The sequence below is a fragment of the Zalophus californianus genome, chromosome 1 (assembly GCF_009762305.2).
Source record: "Zalophus californianus isolate mZalCal1 chromosome 1, mZalCal1.pri.v2, whole genome shotgun sequence".
In the NCBI taxonomy this organism is placed as follows: domain Eukaryota; kingdom Metazoa; phylum Chordata; class Mammalia; order Carnivora; family Otariidae; genus Zalophus; species Zalophus californianus.
This window is the reverse complement of record NC_045595.1, coordinates 110,978,534-110,992,898: the sequence shown is the minus strand read 5'-3', so window position 1 is coordinate 110,992,898 and position 14,365 is coordinate 110,978,534. Positions and strand designations below refer to the sequence as shown.

The 14,365-nt window shown below is 39.7% G+C and overlaps 1 long non-coding RNA gene across 1 annotated transcript; it reads right to left on the bottom strand.

Annotated features, from left to right (window-relative positions):
* Positions 1-8,811: 8,811 nt before the first annotated feature.
* LOC113916443 lies at positions 8,812-14,270 on the bottom strand. The gene is made up of 3 exons (XR_003517942.1): positions 14,142-14,270; positions 8,979-9,060; positions 8,812-8,851 (listed from the first exon to the last, which is right to left on the bottom strand). It is a non-coding gene; the product is annotated as an uncharacterized LOC113916443 (long non-coding RNA).
* Between the last annotated feature and the right edge of the window lie 95 nt (positions 14,271-14,365).

Below are 14,365 nucleotides of genomic sequence, written 5' to 3'. Positions count from 1 at the left end.
GTAAAGCCTAGTCCCTTGTTAATGCTTTCTGTTCAGACTACATGTTAATTGTGAGAGTTCTAAGACAGAAGAATAAAGTTAGTAGACTTTGCTCTTTGAGCCCCCATTTCAAATTATATCCCATGGCATCCTCAAGTTTTCCAATAAGACAACTGATCAGCATAACTTCTCAGGTGATGATATTATTTCATGTTGATATGTTTTACAGTTCTAGCAGTAAAAATGTCAACACCATTGCTGACATTTTAAAAACTAATATAATCATTTTATTTGTATTTTAAAGCCACAAAAATAAAATTAACCCCCAATGATGTTTCTGCTTTGTTTTTAAAATAGTGTATATGGTAAGGATAATAATAAAGTCCTATCAATATATAAAAAAGTTTTTTGGGATAAGCAAGCTTTGTGTTTCCACCATCCAGGGATCCAGGTTCCTAACTTTATGATAAGGTGTAAGATATAAAAGTTAAAGAATCACTACTCTGGAAGGTAGAATTTTGGGGGAAAAAAGAATAATATAGAATAAGAGTCTTCTGTGAATTGTAAACTTCAGGATAGACAAATAACATTACACAGACATTATGGAAATAATTTATTCTAATATAAATGTTTGGGCTGAATATCATAGATCATATCATTTTTTCTGTTTTTACTCTTCATTGAAATCAACAATTCTTTTTATTTTCTTTATTTTCTTTTTCTCCCCAGATTTACTGAGCTGTAATTGTACTGAGCTATAATAGTATATTATGTAAGTTTAAGGTGCACAAGATTTGATACACCATATGTATTATGAAACATTTAACACAGTAAGGGTAGTCAACACATCCCTCCCTTTACAATGAGATATCACTTCATACCTGATAGAATGGCTATCATAAAAAGACAAGTGATAAGTGTTGGTGAGGTCGTGGAAGAAAAGGAATCCTTGTGCAGTATTGGTGGGAATGTAAATTGGTACAGCCACTGTGGAAAACAGTATAAAGGTTCCTCAAAAAGTTAAAAATAGTATTACCATATGATCCAACAATCCTACTTCTGGATGTATATCCAAAGGAATTAAAATCAGGATCCCATAGAGATATTTGCACTACCATGTTTGTTGCAGCATTATTCACAATAGACAAGATATGGAAACAATATAGGCATCCATCAATGGATGAATAAAGAAAATGTGGAGTATACATATAATGGAATACTATTCAGCCATGAAAAAGAAGGAAATTCTGCCATTTGAGACAACTTGGAAGAACGTTGAGGGCATTATGCTAAGCGAAATAAGTCAGAAAGAGAAAGACAAATACTGTATGATCTCACTTATATGTGGAATCTAAAAAAGCCAAACTCAGAAAACCAGTAGAGTGGTGATTATCAGTGGTTGGCAGGAACAGGTGGGGAATGGGGAGATATTGGTCAAAGGGCACAAACTTCCAGTTATAAGAGCAATAAGTTCTGGGGGAATGGTGAATATAGTATAGCATTTGTCTTTCTCTGTTTCACTTAGTTTAATGCACTCAACATTCCAATTATTTTTAAATTATGGGATACAGAGCAGCATATTTTCTTTCAATATAGGAAACTAAAACATAAACCAAACTTCAGGACTATCCTCAAATGCTTTAGCAATATACAAAATAGGTTTCCAATCAATTTCTGTAAATTACTATTGACCAAGCAGAATAAGACAAACACCAAAGAAACAAACTGGTAATAGGAGAGCATACTTCTTCAGCTGCTATAAGCATATTTTAGTGAATTCTATTATTCATTCAAAATTAGATATTATTACTAGACATGTTCACTCAGAGACTAGAGAACTGGGAAAAGCAGCAGAAGTTCTGCCTCATTATAGGTTTGTAATGTTAGGCAAGTGACTCTGCTTTAGGTTTCCCAAGTGTAGAACAAGGATAGCAGCATCCACTGGCAGAACTGGAAACAGGTGTCACCACATTGAGAAGCCTATAGGGTGGCCATGTAGTCTGGAAACAGATATATTATTTCATTATTTATGAAATAAATAAACAGAATCCCTGTGACTACTACTTTTGGGGAAACTAAAGCTACAGGTTTATTCTATAAATGACACAAATCATCTAAAGAAATGCATTACTGAGGCAATGCGCAGGGACTGATTGGAAACGATGTGTTTCTTTTTTCACAGAACTTACACTATGTTGTTTTGAACTGAGTAGAGCACCTAGTTATATATTTTTTTCTCCAGTTTCTGATTCCAAACAGCACACTACATACTTCCTCCCCTCTTTTCTTCACTACACACACACACACACACACATTCCTACTTTCGCTGTACTGCTTTGGAAGAAAGCAGAAGGCAGCTTTTACCAGAGGAAATTTTACATCTAATACACAAACTTACCCCCCCCCCCAAAACCTCCCTTAAAACAAGAAAATAAACTTTAAAAATTCTTCTATTTCCTTTTACAGGTATTTTAAAAAGAGGCATTTAAAGGAGAAGAAAAGAAAGGCTGGCTCAACTACGAAGAAAACAAAGGAAGTTAAACAGAGAACGCAAAAGGGGGTGGGAGAACAAGAGGAGAACTCAGGAAGGGAACCAGAATCATGGAAAAGGGGAAAAGACAAGTGAGGGAGGAAGGCAAGAAAAGTAGCAACAGATGCCCAGGTCCAGCAGGGGGTTCTGAAGACAGCCTTAGGCAAACTGGCGAGAGTACTGGCATTGTGAAAGCAGTGGCCTGAATTCCATCCCTCTTGAGCACGTCACAGAAATCTCTGTGTCTATTTCACTATCTGTAAACAAAATCTTCACCCTTTGTAAGTTTAAAGTCTTTTTATTTCTAATACACCTTGATTTTTATCTCGGCTTTAAATAGCTTACAAAAATTAAACAGTCCTGGAAGCTTTTTAACCGTTTTTATGCCCAGCCTTTCTTGATGTCACTCCTGGATAATACAAATAGAAACTAACTTTAAACTAAATTAAAATTACATTAATCTCATCAAGCCAAACTATGTACAGCTTATCCCTGCCTCCATATACAAAGTTACGATTTTATGGGTGTCACTTTCTTCCAATTTACACACTAAGAGAACACATAACAAGCAAAAGCTTCCAAATAAATCCAAATAACGACACATTTTGTAGTTTACGTCTAACAACTCTCCGCTTGGAAGGAGCTGGAACTAAGGTGAGGGGCCGTTTTCTCCCTTATTAGGAAACGGGAACAGTTTAAAGCCTTAATTTGAGGTCTTAGGAAATTACGTTTCCTTTACAAAACAAGTTCAGGTCAGCGGGAGGATCAGGCGACCCACTCACCCGACCCACCCCATTCTCCGCACTAGATCCAGACAGAGGATTCTGCTGCTTACGTCACAAGAGACCGGCGCCACTGAGGGCGAGGGGAGGAGACCGGCTACGTCACGGTCGCTCAGGGACGGAAGTCAGGCGCGCGGAGAGGGCCCCCAAGTTAGATCCGGCAATTGGCGGAGGGAGTTGGTCAAACGCAGCCACGCATAGGAAGAGGGCGCTGCGCTTGCGTGGATTGGTTCTAGGCTGGCCGATCTGGCTTGTGTGCCGTCCTTCCTGTCCGCCCCCGCACCCTGGCGGGCTCTGGGCTTCCTTAGAAATGACGGAGTATTCGGGCGTGCTCTTCCCCCTGACAGTTGAGAAATTTTTCTCCCCTGACGCCTACGGTAGCCCAGTCCGGCCTTGCATGAGTTCAGCGGCTGAGCTGAGCGCGACTGCCCCTGGGAGGACCGTGAGGCTTCGCGGGGCCTGGGGGCCTGGGGTGGTGGGGATACACTCAGGTCAGTTGTCTCACGGGGTGTGGACAGTTTTCGCCGAGTTCGTAGCAAGGGGAAAAGAACTTTCCAATTGACCAGCCCACTTAAGGCACCTCCCCCACGGTAGAGCCCTTGGGGATCCCTGCCTCCTCTAGATTAGGGAGGGCCCTTTAGCTGCTGGCGGAGGGAGTTCTCGCTACAGTCCTAATGTAAAAAATTGTAAATATTTACCTGTTCAAATAAATTCATTTACCCCAAGTACGCAGGACGTTACGAGGTTCCGTATTGAGAAGAGCGAGCAAAGGGCAACTGATATCCTGGCCTTCACGTTTAAAAACAATTCCTGAAACTACTGAGGGGGTAGAATTGAGCTTTTCCAGTTTGTAGCCTGAAACCACCTATTTCTCCCTGACCTTCCCCATCAGGGAAAAGACCACGTTGGGATTGCAGTGTCTATAGATTCAAAACTGAGCTCAAAAGAAATCGCATGCCTAAAACAGCACATCTCCAGAACCAGCTTTTAAGTTTGAAGCCGAAGTAGTCCTGAATGAATGAATGTATGACATACATACATGACTAAATGTATGAAACTATTCCCCCTTATGTTTCTGTTCTGAAAACTAAGTATACACGAGAGATTCTTAAATGTAAAGGCAAAACAATTAGCAATCCAGCCTACATCTACTGATCCGTGCTTCCCACCTTAAGAAGTAACTGGGTTATTTTTGAGATTCCAGTGATATATATGCAAACATTCCGTATTTCATAAAGCAATTACGGGAATTACGTGTCGACTGTTCAGTAGTCCCAGAATGTAGGATGTAAATACCTCTGAATTAGTTTCCTGACTTGTGAATAGACAAATCTTGTTCTGTGGTAGTTTTACGGTGTGGCACCAGTGTGTGTGTCTGTCCCTGTCACTATGAGAAAAACTTTCCCTGATATAAAACTAGATTAGGTCTCAGGCGGAGTTTAATGTCACAAAGTACATAATTTAAATCAGTCTAAAACACATTTCTTCTAAAGCAACCTATGGTGGGCCCGGAGAAAGCTTGTTCTTTTAGTTACACAATAGGGTGTCATGAACTTTTTTCACTGTAAGAACAAATGTTATATCTGTCCCAGAGAACCAGCTTTACAATACAATCTTCAGAAGCTGTCATGGAGAGAACACTGTACTGGGCATTAGAAAAACCAGAGTTCTAATCTCACTTCTGACATTCGATCTTGGTCATTTTGTATCTCTGAACTTCCCTTTCCTCACTTTTAATGTGGTCTTTGTCCTTCTCCCAAATTCTCCTGTGGTATTTTGCTCTTTGTTTTACTCTGGTCAGTCTCACTACTTTGTGGTCTTAGCACTTAGCATGACATAATTAGTGGGTACTCACTAAAAATTTGTTGAAATAATCCTTCCCAACTCCGTAAGGTTTCAGCTGGGCCATTTTTCTTTGAAACAATGTACATAAGATATGTTATTTATTGCCAAAGAATCATCCCACAGGTTACTTATTACAAAGGTGTAAAGGTATGTTTACAATGGATAAACCTGGTGGATACCTTTAACCAAATCATCAAAATTAACCAAAAAGTGGACAATAATTTAACATTGTATGCCCCTTGTTGTGAAACCTGGAGGATACATCATCTACGGAGCATTCCTGGGAAAATGTTCAACCTGAATCTAATCACAATCAGACAAATCCAAATTGAGGAACATGCTACAAAACCATTGGCCTGGAATCATGAAAAATACTATAAAAGACAAAAAACCCTAGGTAATTATTCTAGGTTAAAGAGGCATGATAATTATATGTAGGGAACTTGATGTGAAGCTCATTTATTTTTGTTAAAATGTCCAAAACGGCCAAAGCATTCCTGAGATTCCTAGTTACTTCTTGTTCCTGCTAAGAAAACTAATTAACTGAGTAGGGTGCTTCAGAAAAGCTGATTCTTAATATTCCTAAAAGTTTCTTCAGTGAAAGTCTGCTTATGCTGAATGCTTATTGGAAACAGAAAACACTAATAAATGGAGTCACCTACTTCATTGCTCAAAATTATAATTTTCTAAATTACAGTATAACTCCCAATCCTTAAAAGGAAAACAGTACTTTTTAATATGTAATTTTCAAGGACTTGCTAGGTCCTTTCCATTTTTAATTGCCTAGCCCCAACCAGAGGTAAACAGAATAAAAATGAAACTACTAGAAAAACTTGAGGAAGTAACTGTTCTTAATATTACTTTCTGATTTATAGCTCTTCATTTTCTTGAGGTAATCACTGCTGTTTAAAAAAAAAATTCAGCTGAGTAAATTTTAAAGATCTAATTGGCTTTACTGAGCGATTTATGAATTGGGCAGTACTCCATCTAGCAAACAGAGAAGAGCTCCAAAGAGCTACAGAAAACTAAAGGCTTTAAAGCCAGAGAAGGAATGGGACAAGGAAGTCATAAGTGGGGGTGGGGTGGGGAGGAAGGATTATTTCAGGCAAGGTCACCTTCCTCTGGGGGACAAATGGACCTATTAGATGAATTACCTCACTACTGCCAACCAAGAAATTCTAGACTGAAGGGTTAAGATTACATTCCTGGAGGAGGCTGAAAATGCAATTAAGTTAGATGTTAGTTTTGGTTTGATGTGGTCTTAGCAGTAGTGACTCCCTTTTAACATTGCTTTAGATCCTCCAGAGCTTCTGGGAGCCTCCAGAAGTGAAGACCTGTTCCTCCGCCCTTCTAGACCTTGCCCACCCCTGCAGCATCTTAGTCCCTACGGTACACACACACACACACACACACACACGCACACACAATATTCTAGCATACCATATTCTTTATGTAGATCTTTCCAGTTAAGAGGATTTAGGATTAAATGAATAAAAAGGAAGTTATTTGTTCATGTAACTGAAAATCCCAGGGGTAGAAGATAGGGTATGGCTACATGCGAGTCTTAAATGAAGTCTTTGGATTGGGTTTCTATCTCTGGCCTCTGTTCTTTTTCTCTGCTGACTCCATTCTCAAACTGGTTCCCCTATCCAGTAGTAAGATGGCACTCTGTAGGTCTGGGCTTACATCTCCCCTCTTGACAATCCCAGAAGAAACAAACACTTCTTTCTCTTTCCCTAGCCAGGGTTACAGTAAAAGTCCTGGACTTAACTGATGTCCTGAACCAATCACTGGGAGGAAGTGAAGAGGGGTGAGAAATGCTGATTAGTTTGTGAGCTAGGGAGGAGGTCAGCCCTACCCAAACCACCTACACTGAGAATGGAGAAGTTGTGTGTCCCTAAGGGAAAGATGTCCACTACCTTTCTCAACACACCTAGCAGTTTCATACCTCTCTACCATGGCTCCTGTTTTCCCTGTTTAAAACACTCTTCCACACTTACCTTTCTGACAAATGCCTATGTAGCCTTTAAAATCCATCTCCTTTTTGCCACCTTCTTTGTTGTTTGTCCATAAAACTACCCCATCCTCAGAACCACTTCTCTACCTTGTACCTATATGTCGATTATCAGACTGAATTGGAAATTTTTTTTCAAAACAATTGCAATTATACAAGAAATAAATGTTCGCTATTTTAAAAAAATTCAAAGAATAATACCAAAGAATGGCCCATGGGCTGGCACCAAACTCTGAACTGCTCCTTATGGGTAGTCAATGAGATAAGTACAGAAATTGAAGGTATCTAGAAATTGTTATGGCAATTTGACAAAGTAACTTTACATCTGTTGAATCTAATAAACAATTCAGATATGCATTTTGAAACACTTAAAAATTCATTTCACTAGTAGTTCATATATATGTAGTTAATTTCATATAAAAAGTATCACACTACATGTATGGTGTTGGAACTTTTTCTTTTTTGTTTTAAAGATTTTTTTATTTGAGAGAACGAGAGAGAGAGAGAGAGCATGAGCGAGGGGACGGTCAGAGGGAGAAGCAGACTCCCTGCTGAGCAGGAAGCCCAATGTGGGACTCGATCCTGAGACTCCAGGATCATGACCTGAGCTGAAGGCAGTTGCTAAACCAACTGAGCCACCCAGGCACCCAAGCTGGAACTTTCTTTTGTTCACTTACTATCTCAAAGGTCCTTCCATTTAAAAAAAAAATTAGTCAAAATTACCACAATTGTATATCTGTGTATCATCTACAAGCTCCTTGAAGGCAGAATCTATCATTCAACACCATATCCCCATTGCCTGGAATAGAGCCTAGTACTTAGTTGTCAACAAATAAATAAGAGTTTAGGGGTGACTGGGTGGCTCATTTGTTAAGCGTCTGCGTTTGGCTCAGGTCATGATCCCAGGGTCCTGGGATCGAGCCCCGCATTGGGCTCCTTGCTCTGTGGAAAGCCTGCTTCTCCCTCTCCCACTCCCCCTGCTTGTGTTCACTCTTCTCGCTTTAAAATCTTGAAAAAAAACCAACAAATAAATAAGAGTTTAAAGATGAGTGAATGAATGAATACAAAACGTTCACAGCTGCCAGACCAAAAGTCCTTGGTGACAGAATTACAGGCATTTTAATCACTGCCCAACATCAGGTAAATAATCTGCATTTCGAAGGACTGGAAAATGAATTAACGTGTAACCATTTCACCTAATAAATAGTATTTCGTGGTAGGTGTTATCAGTATCATTTTATTGGTGAGAAAACTGAACTTAAATAATTGCCTAAGCAATTTAAGCAAATTAAGTAATTTGCCAAAAGTTGGTATCTATATAGCTATTAAGTGACAGAGCCTTCAGTACTCTCAACAATTGGATTTCTACTTCCTCCATACTGGGAGTTATAAAAGACATAAAATCATCTCATGTGTTTTAAAACCTGCTGCTCAATATAGACCTTGACCAGCACAACTCACGAGTGTTTTTTAGAATTGGGGCTTGCAGGCTCCACCCAGGTGAAGCATCTTAAAGTTTGAGGAGCATTTCCTACATAATATCAGGAAAGAGGGACATCTGGGTGGCTCAGTCGGTTAAGCGTCTGCCTTCGGCTTAGGTCATGATCCCCGGGTCCTGGGATCAAGTCCTGCATCAGGCTCCTTGCTCAGCAGGGAGGCTGCTTCTCCCTCTGCCTGCTGCTCCCTCTGCTTGTGCTCTCTCTATGACAAATAAATTAAAAAAAAAATAGTATCAGGAAATAGTTAATCTTACTGCATCTGTTTTCCTATAACTGCTATACAGAATTACAATAAATCTAGTGGCTTACATCAACAAAAATTATCTTACAGTTCTATAGGTCGGAAGTCCCAAATTAGTTTCACTGGGCCAAAATCCAGGTGCTGGCAGGGCCACATTCCCTTGATGTAGTCTGTTTGGAAGTCATACCAACAAACTCTTACTACTCTTGAATAGGTGACTAAAACCAAGACTAGTTGGCCAATTCCTCACATTTAATACCATAAAGAATGAATCCACCCAAGCATAGCCTGCACTGAATTATTTGCAATCAGCAAATACTAATGAGTAGCTACTATTTGCAGCCTTCTCCTTGGACCTTAATTTCCTGTGTGAAAAAGAGATCAGACCAGATATTAACATTAGTCTAGCTCCCAAAGCAAACCTATGGTTTTGTTGGCTTTACAGTTCAGTTTATCTAACTGGCACTGGCCTTAACTCTTAGTCACACATGACCAATTTCGGGACACACCTCCAAAAACTGTCCCAGAGCCTCTCTCTACACTCAAACATCAAACTACTCCACTGTATTGCTGTGAGCTCCTGTCCCTGAACCACAACTCTGGTTATAACAATGCCAATAGGCCTCCTATTCTGCAGCTCATGCCTATATAGAACAGAGCTTGTGGGCTATAGAAGTAGCCCACCGTAAGGACACAGAATAGAGCAGAAGTGGAAACACGGCTGAGTGCTGCAAAGTGAACAGGACGAATGGGGACCCCCATTAGGGAGTACATTAGCTCTCTATTAGGGAGAGATGGCTGTGGTGGTAGGACAGATACCCGAGGATAGATCTGGCTGCTGGACAGAAAGGAAAAGGCAAGACCAGCCTTCCTATGCCAGGCACTAGGGAAAAAAAAAATAGGCAATTGAGTTCCATAAGTTCTGATTAACTACCTCCCATAGGCACAGTGTCTACCAGGTTCTGTGGACAATGGAAAATAAATGCAAAAATGGTCCTATTTTTAAGGAGTCAAGACACCCATTCATGAAGTTATCAAGTAACAATGCGTAACAGTATAAAATCATGTGTCAAAATGTATTCTAGAGGTCATAAATGCTAGGAGGGAACCCAAAGAAGGGGAAAAGTAATGCAAGCCCTATCAGGTAGAAAGGCTTCTGGCAAGAGGTAGAGCTTCATCTAGATCTCAAGCAACTGGGAAGGATTTGATTCACAGAGAAAAGAGTTAAGAATGTTGCAGGCTTGAGAAATAGAAAGTGTGAAATCAGGAAAGTAACTATGTATTTGTTAGGAGCCAAGTGCAGCTGGTCTTGGTTCAGAGACATAGAAGGGAATAAGGCAAGGTGGTAATTTGATAAGGAAATGAGTGACAAGGCAAATTGAAACTTTTTTTCTTAATTTTATTAATTTAAGTAATCTCTACACCCAACATGGGGCTTGAACTCACAATCCCAACATCTAGAGTTGCAAGCTCTTCCACCTGAGCCAGCCAGGTGCCCTGGTAAGTTTATATTGTATAAAGCCTCAACAGCCTTTATTTCCAAAGTTTTTATTTGAGAAAGTGAGGTGAGGAAATTGATATTTGAAATTGATATTTCAAAGATTGATTTAGAAAGTTACCTGGATGAATGAGGAATGGGTGAGAATGGAGCCAAGAAGACCAGGCATGAGGAACAGCAGATTTGAGAACAATTCCCTTCCTTGAAGGAAGGAACAAGAGAACAAGGTGACTAAAATAAAGAAGAATTAAGAACCAAAGAGGAGTCTGAGGTTCAAGATGTTTGGATAAGCAGAGTCACAGAAGTTTAGACATGCAAGGGGTCCAGTTGGACTCCCTCACTTTAAGAAATGAGAAAACTATGGTTTCTTAAAACCTCAGAACTAGCGCTCAGCAGAGCCGGCAGCAGAATGCCCAAGCCAGTGCTATTACGAGATTTGCCAAGCAGTATATGCCTAAGGGTTACTTACATATAAATTACCTTCAGAATAACTATTTAATGATGACAGCAACCAGACCAAAATCTACTGTCATATAACCACAAGACTAAAAAAAAATCATGTAGTCACATGAACAGTTCATGTGTAAAGTCAAATATTCTATGATCTCTGCTATAAACAGAAACTTGATTAGCAACTTCCTAAAGTTATAAATTCTCCCTGATCACATTAACCATGATGACTTATCCCTTCTCTGACTGCTTTTTGCACTTACTGGTCACCCTAACATTTATCTTTGTGCGTACCATTCCCTTTATTAAGTGTGTAGCTTCTTGGGGCACCTGGGTGGCTCAGTTGGCTGAGCATTTGACTTTTGGTTTTGGCTCTGGTCATGATCTCATGGGTCCTGGGACTGAGGCCCCGTGTCAGGCTCCATGCTCAGTGGGGAGTCTGCTTGAAATTCTCTCCCTCTGTCCCTCCCCCACCCAAATAAATAAAAATAAATCTTTTTTTTCTTAAGTGTAGCTTCTTCTGCTGGGGACTTTCACTTCATTTGCGTTTAGCCTAAATTACAGTGTTGTTATTAAACTCTGGTGGTCTACTGATGAATACCAATTGCTGAAGAAATTAATGAGATTATATCAATTATGATTTTAGGGTTAAAGAACCTGAAAGTTTAAATAATAATGAAAAACATGATCCCCAGGGAGGCTACACAGTTTAATGGAACGAGAACTGATTAAAGCATCAAGAATGTGATTCTTCAGTAGTCACAGGAAGGCCAATGATAATTCCATTTGTCTCTCCAGTCATCATCTGAAGCCTGGAGGGCTTAAAACAGTAAAAACTGCAACTTTACTCTAGTTATCACTGATCTCCTTTTAGACATGGGTGAACTCAGGGTCTACTAACAGGACATCTGTTCTTTGAGAAAGAATATACAAAATTTATTACAGACACACCATTCCATTTTTCTTTTAAGTGACAACTCAAGCATTTCCCTTCCTAATGGAACTCTCTCACTTGCCTGAATACATTTCTACTAACGCTTTTATACAATTAAAGCGTGTGCTTTACTGTTCCCAGTTCTGGAAACTTTACAACACTGAATAGGTCTTAGTCTTTCTACATTTTAAATGTTGATGTTTTGGAAGTGGGTATGTAGAAAAACAACTTTCTTCAAAATAACTTAGAAATAATGTAACAATTTTCTAAACCATGATTTTTTTGGAATTTGACCCTGAAAAGGATAATCATAATTTTTTTTTTTTTAACCCCTTGTCCTTAGATAACCTTGTGGAGCAGAACCACTAGACCTACTGCATTCCATCCTCTGGATTAGTCGTGGCTTTTTTTCTTTTTTAAGTTAAAAGTAAAAGTAACATTAGTTTGATGAGTTAATGCTAAACAAATAAAATGTTGGCCTACTTCTTTTACCACCTTTGTTGAAGCTGAAGGCATGAAGAGTGAAAATGCTCTTATCTATTAGATATAAGTTGGGGTACAGTCAGGAGTTGGAAATAGGCCCAAAGCATAGAATAGTCAGGGTGTTTCTGCTCTTCTGGAAATGAATGTGAGACACAGCAGGTGCGGAGCAGGGAAGTCTACCGAGAAAAGATATCAGGAACACAGCAAGGAACCCCTCCTCTTCCCAGAGCTCACTCCTATGCTTGTGAAGTTTAAATATCAACGACCTAGAGAGTAAAAATATATTATAAAATATATCAAAACATCACCAAGTCAGCTTATTGGAGGGAAGGGTGGAAGAGCCCCTAAAGAGAAAAAAAATTTCCATTAAGAAGTATCTTAAAAGTAAGTTAAATTATATTACTCTCAGGTTATTAAAAATACAGGTGGTTATTTCATTGAAACTCAATGTTTCAATGAAGCATATTACCAATTTGCCTTTTTTTTTAGTTTGAAATAATGGCAGCATTCCCATGTATCATTGATCCAAATTTCCCCAACACTATTTTACATAACCACAGGTTATCAGAATCAGGAAAATAGCCTATCATTGATTAGTTTTTGAAGAGTCCCAAGTTTTCAAAGTTAATAGTATTTTTAAATCCCTTTGAATATTGGGAAGGGAGGTTTCCTTGAAAACAGTCTGGTCAGAAAGGTCAAAGAGATGATGGCAGAGAGGTTAACTGCTTTAGCCACCACCAGAATTACAGTCTTGGAATAATATTTCTTAACCCTGCCTGAACATTTGAATCACTGGAGGATGGCAAAATCCAAACACTGGCTGCGACCACCCTAAATTAATTACATCAACTTCTGCAGGTAAGGTTCAAGCATCAGTATGTTTTCAAAACTACCCAGAAGATTCTATTTCCCAGACAGGGTTCAGAATTACTCATGTAGGGATTTACTAAATAAAACTAATTTAATGCTTTTTAAAAAATGAGGTTTCTGAGTTTGTTTTGCTTTACTCACATCACTGACAAATGTCAAAACGCATTCAAACTTCCTTTGCTCTGAAGATCCAAGGCTCAGTGCACTTTTCATAACTAAACAAAGTAAGTCTTGGGTTCCAGCTATGTAATAGAAAGATAATGGGACTTCTGATCCCTAGCCAACCATCTCTGAAGTTCAAGTGTGGGATAAAAAGATAGCTGGAGTAAACCAAGATATCATTTTCTTCCAACTCTAGACTCTAGTAGTTTGTATCAGTATCGTTATTTTTACTTCAAATTTGAGGAAATTCTGGGAATTGCTAACATCCCAGAGGAAAAAAAAAAACACAAAGGAGACTGATTTCTCCCATTCTGCCTAATTGTGGTAACCAACATGAATACATTGATCCCTGGGTATAATCCAATTACCTCTGGAAAGTTCTCGCCCTATTTTTGGAAACTAGGGATTTTCCAGATTACTGTAAACTGTGGCCATATCACTGACTCGGGCCTGAGTTTCGCAAGCGAACAGGCAAAAGCAGCCTCTCTCCCGGTCATTATGAAGCCTTCGCTTTACATCGATACCACGGGAAATTACATGCTCCGATGAGCATGTCATTTTTGGGGGAACCAATGTAGTTCACATTCATGTTGTCTAAAAGAAATACAGTAAAGCAGCCCTCTCCAGATTCCACTTTTACAAACTACAAATTCGTCCGAGCACGACAGCAGAGTAACTGCTTCTACCCGCCAATGCGGGCGAAGGTCGGCCCTAAGTTTCCCTTTGTACCCGCTGAACTGCGCCACGCAAATGCTGAAAGTTAGGAGAGGGCGAGAGACGGAAGCAAAGAGACGCACGTTCTGGACAAACTACCGAAATCGCGCAGGGATTAGAGCAACTTCTGCCAACTCTACCTTGGGGATAAAATAGCTTGTGGAAGCTCCCTTCTTTACACTCGTGGCAAATACTATTAAAAACGCGGCGGCTAAAACCTGTTTTAGCTAAAGAGACGGCACCTCGACCTCTCCGGGACCCCAGCCGAGAGGTCTCCAGGTGACAGGAGGATCCCACACTGCGACCCGCGGCTCCACCCGCGGCGCAGGCCTAGGGGAGGCCTGAAGGGACTAGTTGGCGCGCA